Genomic DNA, 17,481 nt, shown 5'->3' with positions numbered 1-17,481 from the left:
GACCCTCTCACCCCTCGGCCCCTGTCAATCAACTTGGACCCGTGTGGCACCCTTCCAATTGGAGCCCCGTAACATCGTTACATAAGCTATAACTTTTGTTGACCTCAATTTCCACCACCCACGCAGTCCCCTCGACTCCCACCCTCACTGCACGCCAACTGGCCTGCCCTGACTGGCTAACTCGTGTCCCGCCCCTGGTCAAGGCCAGACTCGGTGGCGCCTTGACTTCCTGAGGATGGGGGGTTTAGGGGATTTTCCCCCATAACTAACCCGGAAGACCCCGATGGGGCCGTCGCGGCGCCGGCAATGGTGGAGCTTTTGCAGCTTCAACAGCCAGGGCTTCTGCTGATGCAAGCACCGCTGGTTGTAGAGGGATGGAGAAGGCTCGAAGGGCGTATTGGGTAATCCGCTGAAAACGTCGGGAGGACGGCAAGATTGAGAGCCCTGGAGATGGTGGCAGATCCTCCGCCGGCAGACAGCAAGAGAGGATCCCACATTGGGACCAACATGTGAGAAGGGCGACCTCGACACTACAAGAGCAGTCACCTTCCGGGGGAGCTGATGCCTGTGCCCATCCCGTCTGCTGGTGCAGGTGCCACGGACCCAAGGACGCACGGTGCTGCTGCTGCGCCGCAATTGGAGGCGGCCTTAATGGTGCGCGAGAGGGGGTCCAGCAGGCCCCACCGGCTGGGGCCGGTGAAGGAGTTCATAGAGGCGGGAGGGGATTTGGGGATCCTTCATGAGAAGGTTTGAGGCAGCTGACCAGATACTGGACTAGACTTAAGAGGAGACGTTTAAGGCACTACCCACCGCCTTGAACGACGAGGCACTTGCCATCTTCAGAGCCATCCCTGCAAGGCAGAGAGCCAATTTGCATGCCGCTTATCAGGAAATGACGGAGGTATTTGACCCACCATCTGCTCGTGCAGACAGCCTATCAGCTGCTGGATAAAGCGGTGCTAGACTCGCTGGTGATGGAGACGATGCTGGCACTGTTGCAAGAAATGGGTGTCGTGCTGCCAATAGTGGGGGAAGAAGCCCAGACCTCCCTCTGGATGGCCCGGTGCCTCAGCGCTCAAAGGGAAGGGGACTTAGCAGGCACGGGTGGTCGCACATGTGAGGGAGGCTCCGAGGAGCTCCACCTGCCCACCGTCACCGGTGTAGTAAAATTAAACACCAAATATATACCTTTTGTAAGGAATCAAATTTGCATTAACCACACGTATTGCGGTGAACATGCAAACAAACATGCTCTGATGATGTATGAATTGTCTTTGAAATGTATTGGCCTAGACCAGAGACAGCCTTCTATATGGCCTGGTCTCACCCGTGTCAGACCAGAGAACGCCAAAAAGTGAACAGTGCAAAGACAATGCACGTGTCAGAGCATTTATAGCTCGGGTTGAGCAGCTATATTATGGGACCTTTTCTGCCAATTTTAAAGTACGAAAAAATAAGAGGTTTTACCTTTTCTGCTAATAAAACAGGTTTAAAGATGTTCAAACACCAAAATAGATACCTTTTGTAAGGAATCAAGTCTGCATTAACCACATGTACTTGTGGTGAACATATTTTTCATACTTTAATAGCAGAAAAAAGGTCACATTAAAAATAATATGCGTGGTTTTATGCAGACGTTATGTTTGTGGTAAAATACATTAGAAGAATGTGGTTAATGCAGACTTTGATGTCTTGCAATAGGTGCCTGTTTGCAACTTGGACGTATGTGTTGAGGTGTTCTGGACGACTCGGAGACGAAAGTGAAGGTTAAGGCCTTGCGCCATAAGTTTATTAGAGTTATGGCCAATAACACTAAGGGTGTAACAACTTCCCAGGGGTTAGGGGTCCTAGGCTAGGTCCTTCCACACGACCTTACTCTGTCTGGTCCCAGCCCGGCTAGCTCCGGTCTCTCTCCCTCGAGTCGGATCGGGGAATTGGCCAACACCACCGACCGGGGAGAGCAGCACCTCCTATGGCTACCACCGGCTTCCCTCCAGACTCACCACTCGGTCCCTCCACCCCTGGTTCCCTCTTCACCCTTCCACCATTCCGCGTTCCCACAGTGACCCTGCTTTCGTCACGGAGTCCCCCTTAAGTACGAGACGAGAGGAGACATCACGTCATTGTCCCGCCCAACGAGCATGACTTCACGTTCCAGAACGTCATCGCACTGGACAGCACACATGACGTCACTTCCCCATTTTACTCCTCTACATATGTACTTTCTTCATTTCTTTGTCTGTTTTGTGAATTTCTTACCTTTCATCTATTTTGCTGTCCTATAGTTTTTGTATGTATATTGAACTAATATCAAACCATATGTAGCCACCCATGTTTTATTTATGTAACTTTCTGACCCGCGCTGACTGGACATCTGTGAAAGAGAGCTTCATAGCTCTTCGGATTCCTTTAAAAGACAGATTCTGATTATCAAAATTCTCATCTTAACACCTGTGTTTTTGCTGAAAAGGGTAAAGCCTTTTCATTTTTCATCAAACATTTGGGCCATGATGCCAGAACACAATTTCCTACTCATGAAAAATGACGTGTAAGAGAGTAACTTTAACATCCATTGTTAATCAGATGGTGCACGTTGGTGTGATTAATATGCCTGCAATTATAATACCATAATAATTTACATTTGTAAAGTAAAACATTCAATCACTCGTTCACCCACTCACTCGATCACCCACTCACCCACTTACTCGGTGACCTGCCCACTCACTCGAGCACCCACTCATCCACTCATTCCATCACCTATTCACTCACCCACCCACTAACTCGGCGACCCATTCACTCACCCACTCGCTCACAGTAAAGGAACAAAACTAAGCGGATGATAAAGGCCACTTTAAAGAGGTGAGTTTTCCAGACAGACTTAAATATATCGAACGACTCTGATTGTCTTACTAATCAGGACGGCTGCTACATTTGACCATACTGGTGAAGCCGGAATGCTACGATCGGTGACATTGGCAAATGGCAGCTGTTGTGTGTGGTAGTGTAACGCTACGAACCTGGTAACACCGAGTTATATTCCCACTCACGGCTACCAACATCAGTGACTATAATCTGAACCAGTCCTGGGCCTTCCCTAGCTCTTTTCAACCTCAATTGAGTACATGGTGCATTGTGTAAACATCGTCACTGAGGAAGCAATTGCGGTCGGGTGTGGTGCTACCCATATACCTACTCCTGAACTTATTTTAAGGCTATATTGGGTTTTTTGTTGTTGCAGGTAACTGTATGTGTGAATCAATACATGTTTTAATATATGTTTTAATATATGTGTTTTATTTGAGTGCTCGTTTCAGTGAAAATTTCAACCTTTTTTTCTTTGGATTTTTAGACAGTGTTAGTGGTTTTGTAGGGCGTGTTTTGTGAGCTTGTTAGCGTGCTTTGTAGCTAACACACCTGTTTGTGTATTTCAATTTGTGTGTCTGTGTCTATGTATTTGTTGCCTTTGCAATGTCTTAAATATTCCAGGAAGTAACCACACTGTAAGTTTGGCAGGTGCACCATCTGTCGACTTAGTGCGAGGAGCGATCCAGAGTGTAAGCGCAGTTTTAGTGCCAGGCATAATAAACCTCCAAGGGAAGCTGCTGAAGGAGGGTGGTAATTTTACACAGGTTGCAATACGGAACATTATTACAACTGCATGGACCAAAGGATGATCTCTGCAGGATTGGACGAATATCTAATATTCAACCACACTTATTGCAGGCAATGATTATTCAACATTGGCTTGCCAGACCTGCTGAGAAAAAACTTATAAAGCCCCGTTGTGGTTACAGGCCATGGCAGCTATCTGCAAATGTCATACAGGAGACTCTTGAATATTGCGGGTTTATCTTTTACCGTTTTAACCGATCACGGGCAACCTTTTTGCATACCAATTTATCCATTTGCGAGTATAATGTATCCGGAAGTACCGTATCAGCTGATACCGTTGTGGAGGGCGAACGAGGGAAGCTAGGCAGTCAGTGGCACCTCAACCTTTGCCGTGCAAGCATCTTAAGGACAAAGACAAATACCCCTGTTATAGCCTTAACAGCCGTTGAGGCAAGTTCTGTGAGCGAGTAGCACCTATGAAGGTCGGCACGGCATATGAAGGGGTGGGTGACCACCATGCCTGGCTGCCATTGTTTCTCCAGTGCCGATGTTTACACATGTGTAGGTGTTATTACGGGGAGAAAGGCGGACAGAAAACACAAGGGTGTCTGCACCCACACACGGGTGTCTACACCCACGTCCGCATCCGTTAAACACTGGAGGGCCATGGGGGCTCTGTGATCCCCCATAACCCCGCCCCTCGGAGGGAATCCCTATAAAAGGCGGGGAGCCAGAGAGCTCGGGGCCAGTGTGGAAGAAGCTTACCAGTGAAGTCTGAAGACCGGCAGAATAGGCCCTGGGACTCCCCTGTCTCGCTGCCCTTGTCAGGGCCGAGCTGGGCAAGCCAGTGGCGCGGCCCAAAGAGCTTCCGGACCTCTGCTGTTGTAAGAGCAAGGCCGGCTTAGCTGGGTGCCGTGATCCGTGCTTACCAGGGCCGGATCAGACAGCCTCCCGTAGCACTATTAGAAGAGGACTGGGAACAGGACAGGGGAATTAGTGCTAGGGGTGGTTTCCCATCTAGTATGGGTGAAAGGGCCGTTACCCCTTCAAGTATTGTACTGTCCTTGAGTTTAATAAAAGAGTGTGCCTCGACTCCGTCGTCACTCTCCCTGGAACTCACTACATCTGGCGTCAGAAGTGGTCGAAAACATGGATACGAGACGGATGACTCGTGCCCAAGACCCCGGAGAGGACGACAACGAGGGAGAGGCGGTGCAAGATGTCGCCGCCAACGTACCTGGCCAACCGCTGCCGGCTCCACCACCTGCAGGGCAGTCGGAGAGGGTCGGGACGTCGGCTGATGAGTTGGCATTAGCCCACTCACGACTGGCAGAGCTCCTATATGCAGCGGCCGCCATGCTGGAGAAGATAACTCGCCTGGGGCCGGGGGGAGCGGCGCAGCGGGAAGACGGACAGTGCCCGCCAGAAACTCCCGCCTTTGTGATGGGCCGGAGGCTTGAACTTCCCGCCACGGGTACAGTAGGAGCCGAGGGAGGGGCCCCAGCTCGTCACGCGGGCGGCGGGGCCCAACCAGCGTGCGCCACGTCATCGGCGGGGGCGGGTCGCAGTGGCTACCTATCAGCGGTCGCCAGGTCATTACCAGCGGACGACAGCACCGACCAAGCTGAAACCAGCGCGTCACCGACGGCGCGACCTCCATTAGGGTCCGCCAGTGCTCCCCATACTGTTCATGGACACGGTACGGGTGCTGGGCGATCATCGGAGACGACATTTCAGCAACGCCTGCCAGCCCTGCAGGAGTTCGTATTGAGCGGCGGCGATTGGGGTGGGTTTCAGCGCCGTTTCCTCGCCCACCAAGAAATGGCTGGGTGGACGGACAACGAGGCGCTGCGTGCTCTTCCGGCGATGCTGGATAGCAACGCCCTTGGCACCCTCACCGCTGCACCCAGGTCGGCACGCTCCATGCTTCAGTCGGCGCTGCAGGTGCTGGCCACGGTTTATGGGCCGCCTTCCGATTGTCACCAGCTTTTCTACGAGCGGCAGAAGGGCGACAAGGAGTCACCACTCGCGTACCGCACGGCCCTGCTGGCGTTGGCGAAGGCGGCCTTCCCGCGCATGGACGAAGAGGGGGTCGATCCGACGGTGACCGAAAATTTTTTTCTGTTGGCCGACGACTTGGACTTCGTCATTCTGGCGCAGGATGATGCGGACATGTCGTCATTACAGGCTGCAAGGCACATTCATGCCAATCTGATTTCCCAGCGGAGGAAGGCTAACAAGGCAGCTGCGGGACACACCGTGGCGGCAACCACCTCCGAATCCGAGGGGGGCTTCGCTGCGGGCCGTTCTGCGGGATGGCGGTCTGGCGGGTGACCGGCTCGGGACGCACCGAACCACCGAGAGCAGCCCAAGTCTTCTGGAGCACTCGTCGTGTGCTACAACTGTGGCCTCCGGGGCCACGTGGCTTCGGGATGCCGGGCTACTCGATAGCGCGGAGCAAGAACTGCGGCTGAGGACGGCCCTCTTCAAAAGCCTCCACAACATCCTCCGGCAAAGTCACGTAGAAGGGAAGTAATAAAATAATAAAAATAAAACATAATAAAATCAAATAATTCTCACGACGTTTCGGCTACAACGCAAGCAGCCATCTTCAGGTGAAGAATGAGACACTGCCAAGCTAGCAGCTTATATATAAGCTGAGTTGGAGGTGGAAGAAGAAGAGAACCTTAAGAAAAGAATGTGCATATCAAGAGGAATTTAGCATATTCATGGGAAATGCGTAGGAGGTGGGCGGGGGGGGTTTCAAAGTCATATTATGCCCATGCATTGTGCAGGATCAGCAGCACCAAAGGGAGGGGGGTAGCATTAACAAAGGGAGGGCATGTTAATAGTATGTAGAAGCAATGAAACATGTGAATGGGAAAACGGTGGCAGGAGCTCCGCAGCGGAGCAAATAATGCATTCCCTGTGGAGAACACAAGATACACAGTTAATGCCAGTGAGTGGACTGCGGTCTGAAAGTCAACATAAACGTGAACAACAATCAGTTAAGATCCGAAGTGGTTTATTACGTCCTTCCAATGATTACTGAGCCAGAATCCATCTTCTCGGTTGAAATTGTCTCTGTGTTTGTTTATGTGGATCGCCTCATGAACGAATCTCTCATGGTAGCCAGATGGCTTGCAGAGAACCTATGTCTTGGAGAAGTCAATGTCATGTGAGCCCACTGAATTGTAACAGTGATCTGCCACGGCTGAGGTGTTTGTCCTACCGTGTTTCAGGTCTGCTTTATGTTCACGGATGCGGTCCGAGACATGTCGTTTGGTTTCTCCAATGTAACTGCTACCACAGAGGCAACTTAGTTTGTAGACACCAGGGTACTGTATGTCTGGAACCACGTCTTTTACAGACGGAACCATATCACGGATTTTATGTACTGTGTTGAATCGTACCTGAATCTTGTGTTTAATCAGGATTTTGGAGATATTTTTTGTGACCCCAGCAATGTAGGGTAAGGTGATGGTTTTGAAAGGCTCCTCAGCAGGATCCTTCTTGACGGTTGGAGTGATGGCCTTGCGGATTGTGTAGTCGGAGTAACCATTAGCCTTAAGAGCTTGGCGTACGTGTTTGAGTTCACTGGCAATGTGTTCCTGGTCGGAGATGCATTGGGCTCTATGGTATAGAGTCTTGATGAGCGAGTTCTTCTGGGATGGATGGTGGTGGGAATCCGGTTTTAGGTAGGCATCCGTATGGGTGGCTTTCCTGTAGACAGAATGGCTCATTGAACCATCAGGTCTCCTTTTAATTAGGACATCCAAAAAGGGTAGCTTGCCATCTTTTTCGACTTCCATGGTGAATCTGATGGCTGGGTGTATGGAATTGATGTGGTCGAGAAATTGGTCGAGAGCAGGCCGGCCATGTGGCCAGATGACAAAAGTGTCATCTACGTACCTCTTCCATAAGGTCGGGTGTAGAGTGGCAGTCTGGATGGCGTCAGTCTCAAATTTCTCCATGAAAATGTTGGCTACAACCGGAGATAGGGGGGAGCCCATTGGGGTGCCCTCAGTTTGCTTGTAGAAGGTTCCATTCCAGGTGAAGTATGTATTGGTTAAGCAGTGTCTCACCAGGGGGGGTACCCCAGTATTCAGTCCTTGATGAACCAAGTCTTCAATGATTGCGATGGTGTCAGGCACAGGAACCTTGGTGAACAAGGAAACCACATCAAAACTGACAAGCAGGTCGTCTGGGGACAGGGAAATCCCCTTGATTGTCGATACCAGGTCAGTAGAGTTTTGTACCGCAGAGGCCGTAGGATTTCAGACAAAAAACGAGCCAGTTTGTAAGTGGGGGAGTTGATAGTAGAGACAATGGGACGAAGAGGTGTATCTTCTTTATGTATCTTTGGAAAGCCGTACAATCTTGGTGGCCTGGCTGCAGAAGGTTTCAACGAGAACTGTTTGGTCTGATCAATTAATGCGGTTGAAGCAGAAATGATTTTGTTGGTTTTGGTGACGAGGCTGTTGGTGGGGTCTCGTTTTATTTTTGTATAGCTGCCATCGTTGAGTAGTTCTTGGATTTTGGTGTTCTATTCTGTTTTGTCCATGATGACAGTGGAATTGCCTTTGTCGGCTGAGAGGATGACAATGTCATCCCTCTTTTTTAATTGAGCTAATTCAAAACGCTCATCTTTGCTGATGTTACTAGTTGGCATCTTAGCGTTTTTGAGGGTTGCAGAGATTTCAGATCTTGCTACGTCTGCAGCGATGTGACTCAGGCCCTTGAGAGCTACATCTACTCTAGCAATGATATCATTAACTGGTATGTGTCTAGGTGTGACTGCAAAGTTTAGTCCTTTAGCTAGAACGGATTTCAGACCTTCAGAAATAGCACTGTTACTGCGATTAATTACGACTTTGTTAACATCTAGCTTTTCAATGTGTGGGTCCGGTTTCTTGTTTGAGAGGCGGTTGAATTTGGAAATCAAGTTGTCCTTACATTTAGCAGACATAGCGGCAGCCGAAGAGGCAGTCATTTTATCTACATGTTCCCAATCCGATGTGGACATTGTTGCACTCAAAGATAAGTGTGATTTGTAGAGTGTCTTGTCTAACTGATCTAGTTCGGTGCGCAAAAGTCTGATTTTCTCTGAGATAAGAGCTACGCTAGTACTAGACAGAATTCGTTTCGCATTAGAAGAAGTTACAGCAGCAGATGTTAGTGTAAATGCGTTTGGTATTACCTTAGAGTCGCATCTCTTCAGAAAGGTGATCTTTTTGTGACCCCAGCAATGTAGGGTAAAAAAAGATCTCCAAAATCCTGATTAAACACAAGATTCAGGTACGATTCAACACAGTACATAAAATCCGTGATCTGGTTCCGTCTGTAAAAGACATGGTTCCAGACATACAGTACCCTGGCGTCTACAAACTAAGTTGCCTCTGTGGTAGCAGTTACATTGGAGAAACCAAACGACATGTCTCGGACCGCATCCGTGAACATAAAGCAGACCTGAAACACGGTAGGACAAACACCTCAGCCGTGGCAGATCACTGTTACAATTCAGTGGGCTCACATGACATTGACTTCTCCAAGACAGAGGTTCTCTGCAAGCCATCTGGCTACCATGAGAGATTCGTTCATGAGGCGATCCACATACACAAACACAGAGACAATTTCAACCGAGAAGGTGGATTCTGGCTCAGTAATCATTGGAAGGACGTAATAAACCACTTCGGATCTTAACTGATTGTTGTTCACGTTTATGTTGACTTTCAGACCACAGTCCACTCACTGGCATTAACTGTGTATCTTGTGTTCTCCACAGGGAATGCATTATTTGCTCCGCTGTGGATCTCCTGCCACCGTTTTCCCATTCACATGTTTCATTGCTTCTACATACTATTAACATGCCCTCCCTTTGTTAATGCTACCCCCCTCCCTTTGGTGCTGCTGATCCTGCATAATGCATGGGCATAATATGACTTTGAAACCCCCCCGCCCACCTCCTACGCATTTCCCATGAATATGCTAAATTCCTCTTGATATGCACATTCTTTTCTTAATGCTCTCTTCTTCTTCCACCTCCAACTCAGCTTATATATAAGCTCCTAGCTTGGCAGTGTCTCATTCTTCACCTGAAGACGGCTGCTTGCGTTGTAGCCGAAACGTCGTGAGAATTATTTGATTTTATTATGTTTTATTTTTATTATTTTATTACTTCCCTTCTACGTGACTTTACCGAAAGAACCAAGAAGATGAATCCCTGCAGTCACGAAAGCTTTAAATCGAAATTTAACCGCCTCTACGGGGAGGGTTTCCACATAACTTTGAGATCCGATAAGAAGGCTCAGCTAATCGAGTCTCTCACCTTTCTGAAGAGATGCCGCGACTCTAAGGTAATACCAAACGCATTTACACTAACATCTGCTGCTGTAACTTCTTCTAATGCGAAACGAATTCTGTCTAGTACTAGCTTAGCTCTTATCTCAGAGAAAATCAGACTTTCGCGCACCGAACTAGATCAGTTAGACAAGACACTCTACAAATCACACTTATCTTTGAGTGCAACAATGTCCACATCGGATTGGGAACATGTAGATAAAATGACTGCCTCTTTGGCTGCCGCTATGTCTACTAAATGTAAGGACAACTTGATTTCCAAATTCAACCGCCTCTCAAACAAGAAACCGGACCCACACATTGAAAAGCTAGATGTTAACAAAGTCGTAATTAATCGCAGTAACAGTGCTATTTCTGAAGGTCTGAAATCCGTTCTAGCTAAAGGACTAAACTTTGCAGTCACACCTAGACACATACCAGTTAATGATATCATTGCTAGAGTAGATGTAGCTCTCAAGGGCCTGAGTCACATCGCTGCAGACGTAGCAAGATCTGAAATCTCTGCAACCCTCAAAAACGCTAAGATGCCAGCTAGTAACATCAGCAAAGATGAGCGTTTTGAATTAGCTCAATTAAAAAAGAGGGATGACATTGTCATCCTCTCAGCCGACAAAGGCAATGCCACTGTCATCATGGACAAAACAGAATACAACACCAAAATCCAAGAACTACTCAACGATGGCAGCTATACAAAAATAAAAAGAGACCCCACCAACAGCCTCGTCACCAAAACCAACAAAATCATTTCTGCTTCAACCGCATTAATTGATCAGACCAAACAGTTCTCGTTGAAACCTTCTGCAGCCAGGCCACCAAGATTGTACGGTTTGCCAAAGATACATAAAGAAGATACACCTCTTCGTCCCATTGTCTCTACTATCAACTCCCCCACTTACAAACTGGCTCGTTTTTTGTCTGAAATCCTACGGCCTCTGCGGTACAAAACTCTACTGACCTGGTATCGACAATCAAGGGGATTTCCCTGTCCCCAGACGACCTGCTTGTCAGTTTTGATGTGGTTTCCTTGTTCACCAAGGTTCCTGTGGCTGACACCATCGCAATCATTGAAGACTTGGTTCATCAAGGACTGAATACTGGGGTACCCCCCCTGGTGAGACACTGCTTAACCAATACATACTTCACCTGGAATGGAACCTTCTACAAGCAAACTGAGGGCACCCCAATGGGCTCCCCCCTATCCCCAGTTGTAGCCAACATTTTCATGGAGAAATTTGAGACTGACGCTATCCAGACTGCCACTCTACACCCGACCTTATGGAAGAGGTACGTAGATGACACTTTTGTCATCTGGCCACATGGCCGGCCTGCTCTAGACCAATTTCTCGACCACATCAATTCCATACACCCAGCCATCAGATTCACCATGGAAGTCGAAAAAGATGGCAAGCTACCCTTTTTGGATGTCCTAATTAAAAGGAGACCTGATGGTTCAATGAGCCATTCTGTCTACAGGAAAGCCACCCATACGGATGCCTACCTAAAACCGGATTCCCACCACCATCCATCCCAGAAGAACTCGCTCATCAAGACTCTATACCATAGAGCCCAATGCATCTCCGACCAGGAACACATTGCCAGTGAACTCAAACACGTACGCCAAGCTCTTAAGGCTAATGGTTACTCCGACTACACAATCCGCAAGGCCATCACTCCAACCGTCAAGAATGATCCTGCTGAGGAGCCTTTCAAAACCATCACCTTACCCTACATTGCTGGGGTCACAAAAAAGATCTCCAAAATCCTGATTAAACACAAGATTCAGGTACGATTCAACACAGTACATAAAATCCGTGATCTGGTTCCGTCTGTAAAAGACGTGGTTCCAGACATACAGTACCCTGGCGTCTACAAACTAAGTTGCCTCTGTGGTAGCAGTTACATTGGAGAAACCAAACGACATGTCTCGGACCGCATCCGTGAACATAAAGCAGACCTGTAACACGGTAGGACAAAAACCTCAGCCGTGGCAGATCACTGTTACAATTCAGTGGGCTCACATGACATTGACTTCTCCAAGACAGAGGTTCTCTGCAAGCCATCTGGCTACCATGAGAGATTCGTTCATGAGGCGATCCACATATACAAACACAGAGACAATTTCAACCGAGAAGATGGATTCTGGCTCAGTAATCATTGGAAGGACGTAATAAACCACTTCGGATCTTAACTGATTGTTGTTCACGTTCATGTTGACTTTCAGACCGCAGTCCACTTACTGGCATTAACTGTGTATCTTGTGTTCTCCACAGGGAATGCATTATTTGCTCTGCTGCGGATCTCCTGCCACCGTTTTCCCATTCACATGTTTCATTGCTTCTACATACTATTAACATGCCCTCCGTTTGTTAATGCTACCCCCCTCCCTTTGGTGCTGCTGATCCTGCATAATGCATGGGCATAATATGACTTTGAAACCCCCCCGCCCACCTCCTACGCATTTACCATGAATATGCTAAATTCCTCTTGATATGCACATTCTTTTCTTAAGGCTCTCTTCTTCTTCCACCTCCAACTCAGCTTATATATAAGCTCCTAGCTTGGCAGTGTCTCATTCTTCACCTGAAGACGGCTGCTCGCGTTGTAGCCGAAACGTCGTGAGAATTATTTGATTTTATTATGTTTTATTTTTATTATTTTATTACTTCCCTTCTACGTGACTTTACTGAAAGAACCAAGAAGATGAATCCCTGCAGTCACGAAAGCTTTAAATCGAAATTTAATCCTCCAGCAAGTCGTGGCACCCCACATGTTCGGCCTGCACGCACACCCACTTCTTTCTCACATGCCCCGACACACGATTCTCGGGGTTCGGGTGCTGGTGCGTCGGGTCGCGGCTTGATGTGGAGGGCACTCCAACCGGGCCAATGGTCCGAGTTGGCTCACCGTGTTGTGGCTGCGTCGGCGGGGTCGTCCGTTGTCACGGGGCACATTGATGGGGTGGAGGTACGGGTATTGATCTAAACGGGAGCATCAGCGTCTATCATTTCCGATTTGATTGATAATATCCTGCCCGTTCAGAGTCGCCCGTTGCTCCCCGTCGACATACCGTGTTACACTGCAAACGGGGGCTCGTTAGGTATCATCGGCCAAATTCGAGCGCAAATTTCTATCGGGGACATTAAATTATCTGGGCCGGTGTTGGTCTCCTCCTCTCTGGCAATTCCGTGCCTGTTGGGGACGGACTTTTTGGCCAAATTGCCTGTCAAAATTTTGATTGACCAGGGATGCATCGAGCTTCCATCGGGCCGACGTATAAGGTTCCTGCCTTCCACCCCTGCCTTGCGTACAGCCTGTGCAACAGTACAGGCGCTCGTTGCTCGAAAGGTGCGTGTACCCCCGGGGGCACAGATGCTCGTGCCCCTGCGGTTGCGTCGACCGTTCGCTAAAGGGGTCTCAGACCAGGGCATTTTGCTGGGGCCGTCTAGGGCTGGGGTGTTTGGTGACGGCCCAGACTATTGTTAAAGGGGATGAGGACCCGTTTATCGCGGTCCTCAATGTCGGGACACGGACGGCGGTGGTTTCCCAGGGAACCGTGTTCGCACATGCGATTCCGGTACCTGCGGAAACGCCGATCATTGGCCAGGTGGCCACCGCTTCTCAGCCGCGACTGCAGTCAGACCATGATGAGGGTTGGCTGGAGGCGCTTTGTGCTGAGACACCTGACCTATCCGACTCACAACGTGCTAAATTGCGTACCCTTTTGCGATAATTTTCCGACGTCTTTAGTAAGCACAAATATGATATCGGATGTACAAAATTGCTGCGCCACCATATTGACACCGGTGACAACGCTCCTATCCGCCAAAATCATTTTCGGTTAAGTCCCGCCGAAAAGGATCATGTCAAATCGGCTGTAGATGACATGTTGGCTTCTGACATTATTTCTCCCTCGACCAGCCCTTGGGGTGCACCAATAGTATTGGTTAAAAAGCACGATGGGTCCCTAAGGTTTTGCGTTGATTTTCGGCGGTTGAATAAAATCTCGGTGGCCGATGCTTACCCGCTTCCTCAAATGGACGAATCTCTGGATGCCCTAGCTGGATCACGATTCTTCTCCACCTTGGATTTGCTGTCAGGGTTTTGGCAACTTCCTTTGGATGACGAATCGAAGCCCAAAACGGCATTTCGAATGCCGCACGGCCTCTTCCAATTCAATCGGTTGCCTATGGGGCTCCACTCCACTACCGCAATGTTCCAGTGCCTGATGGAATTGGTTCTCGCTGGCTTGCAATGGGAGGTATGTTTGATTTACCTAGACGACGTGATCATATTTAGTAAGACATTCGAGGAACATCTTGATAGGCTTCGGGCCGTCTTTCTCAAAATGCGCAGCTAATTTGAAATTCAAACCACAAAAGTGCCATTTGCTACGCGAATCTGTAAGATATTTGGGTCACATCGTCGGACGGTCAGGTATCTCAACCGATCCCGCCAAAACGCGTTGTGTCAGCTCCTGGCCGACTCCCACCTCGGTGGGGGAGGTTAGGAGCTTCATCGGTTTTGCTTCATATTACCGGCGGTTTGTCGCGGAGTTCGCTTCCATCGCTAAGCCGTTACATGCCTTAACGGCAAAGGGGGTGAAATTTCATTGGGGGCCGGAAGAGGAGGCCGCCTTTAACTCTCTTCGTGACGCCTTGGTGGGGGCCCCGCCGTTGAGTTACCCCGATTTGTTTCTACCTTTCGTGCTCGACACGGACGCGAGCAACACGGGGATTGGGGGCGTGCTTTCCCAAGTTGTGGGTGGCGTGAAGCGCGTTGTGGCTTACGGTAGTAGAGTATTGTCTCCTGCCGAGCAAAGATACTGCGTCACCTGCCGTGAACTGTTGGCTATTGTTTTCTTTATTTAACAGTACCAGCCATATCTGTACGGCCGGCATTTCACCGTCCGTACAGATCATGCGGCATTGCAATATGCCCTGCGTATTCACCAGCCATCGGGGCAGTTGTCCCGATGGCTGGAGATCATTCAGGATTTCGATTTCGAAACAACATCGCAAGGGGATTCGCCACACTAATGCCGATGCCCTGTCGCGCCTGCCGGTCACTTCGGATTGCACTTGTTTCTTGGGCTCGGGGCGTTGCAAATCGGCGAGCGACGGCCATGATCGGGTCCTTGCGGCCGCCGTTGAGGCTCCTTCGGGCGTTGGCCCTATTGATATGGGAGGGAAGGATTCCCTACAGGGCTTGTCAGGTGTGGAGTGGGGGCGCCTCCAAATGGAGGATACGTCCATCCTGGCGCTGCGGCGTCGCGTGGAAGGATCCGATCAGGGGACGTCAGGCGTTGACTCATGGGGGTTGTGCCAGGGCCTCCTCATGCATTGGGACGGAACGATCCGCCGCCACAGGCTGGTGGTGCCTTCCACGTTGAGGGGTAGGGCTGTATGGGCTGCTCATGAGCGGCTCCTGCACCTGGGCACCCACAAAACCCTTGCCATGCTCCAGCTTAATTTCTTTTGGCCGGGCATGGCAAGGGATGTGGACGATCTGTTGCAGTCTGTACCCAGTGTGCTCAACGGAAGCCGCCAGCAAGGGGAGCCAGCCCACCGCTCCAGTCTATTTCGGTCACCCGGGTTAATGAGCTTGTCGCTCTTGATATTTTGGGGCCGTTTCCCTCCACGCCTAGGGGTAATAAGTACCTACTGGTTGGCGTGGAATATTTCACGCGATGGCCTATGGCTTGGCCCCTCGCCAACCAGTCGGCAGCAGCCATTGCGGAGGCTTTTGTCCAGGGCTATGTCCTCGACAAGGGCGCTCCGGAACGGTTGTTGACCTATCAGGGAAAGAATTTCACTAGTTCCCTTTTACATGAGGTGTGTGAGCTTCTTGGTACGAAGAAAATTCGTACTTCCCCTTACCACCCACAAACGGATGGGATGGTAGAACGCCTGCATAGGACTCTTACGTCCATGCTGTCCCACGAGGTATCTGAGTCCCAAACCGATTGGGACCTTCAGATCCCGGGAGTTCTGGCACCTTACAGGATGGCTCCTCTCGCGGCGACCGGATTCTCGCCATTTTTTTAATGTATGGCCGCGAAGTTGACCCGCCTTTCGCGACCCAGCTGAAAATTGTCACACCACACGCTTAGACCAAGTTGGCGGACCATGTTAAATTTAATATCCTCAAGTTGGCTGAGGCACGGGAGGCGGCTATGCAAAACTCTGACTCTCGCCAGAAGGCGAATGAAAGGTTGCGATCGCGCCGGTCACACACGCACGAATGGCACCCGGGCGACAGAGCATGGCTACACTGCCCCCAGGTGCCATTGGCAACCTCGTCTAAGTTGTTACGACCATGGAGGGGCCCCGTGGAAATTGTGCAGGTTATGCGGCCCCAATGTGTTCGCATTAAATGGGGGAAGCGTCGGTGGTTCGTACACCCTTCACGGTTGAAGCCGTTCTTTGCGCCACATGCTTCTTCTCATGACTATGGCCGAACATGTGGGGGGTCCACTGACTCCTGGAGGGCGGGGTCGCTGCCAGCCTCTGATCCGCTGCTAACTGTTCCGTCTTCAGGGGCCCAAGGACTGACGCCCTCTTGGCCGCCAGCCTCCCCCGAGGGGGTCGGCGCTGGCTCGTCCGAGAAGCCGGAGGGCCGTGCACCTGCATTTTCAACACCGGCCGCCGGCCCTACCGGGTCGGGCCCTTGTGACGGGCCCGCTGCACGGACACGCGCCTAGACGCGCCGGTTGTTGTGAGTTGCTTCCCGTGCGTGTTCCGCTGCTGGAGGGCTCGCTCACCTTTTTTTAATTTTTTTTGTTGGGTGGGGGTGGGGAACCACACTCTGTACATATGTTGCATGTTGGGGCTGGGGTATTTATAGGGGACCGTCGGTTGTTGTTACTCTTGTTATTGTTATTGTTACGGGGCACACACATGTTGACTGTGTTAAGTCTTTATTGTTGGTTTTTGAGGGGTTTGTTGCATCCGGGACGGCTGCGGGCTGTACAAGGGGGGGGGGGGGTGATGTAGGGGTTATTACGGGGAGAAAGGCGGACAGAAAACACAAGGGTGTCTGCACCCACACACGGGTGTCTACACCCACGTCCGCATCCGTTAACCACTGGGGGCCATGGGGGCTCTGTGATCCCCCATAACCCCGCCCCTCGGAGGGAATCCCTATAAAAGGCGGGGAGCCAGAGAGCTCGGGGCCAGTGTGGAAGAAGCTTACCAGTGAAGTCTGAAGACTGGCAGAATAGGCCCTGGGACTCCCCTGTCTCGCTGCCCTTGTCAGGGCCGAGCTGGGCAAGCCAGCGGCGCGGCCCCAAGAGCTTCCGGACCTCTGCTTTTGTAAGAGCAAGGCCGGCTTAGCTGAGTGCCGGGATCCGTGCTTACCAGGGCCGGATCAGACAGCCTCCCGTAGCACTATTAGAGGAGGAATGAGAACAGGACAGGGGAATTAGTGCTAGGGGTGGTTTCCCATCTAGTACGGGTGAAGGGGCCGTTACCCCTTCAAGTATTGTACTGTCCTTGAGTTTAATAAAAGAGT

This window comes from Lampetra fluviatilis, chromosome 66 (assembly GCF_964198595.1).
Source record: "Lampetra fluviatilis chromosome 66, kcLamFluv1.1, whole genome shotgun sequence".
In the NCBI taxonomy this organism is placed as follows: Eukaryota; Metazoa; Chordata; class Hyperoartia; order Petromyzontiformes; family Petromyzontidae; genus Lampetra; species Lampetra fluviatilis.
The sequence above is the reverse complement of the archived record's forward strand: the minus strand, read 5'-3'. Positions refer to the sequence as shown.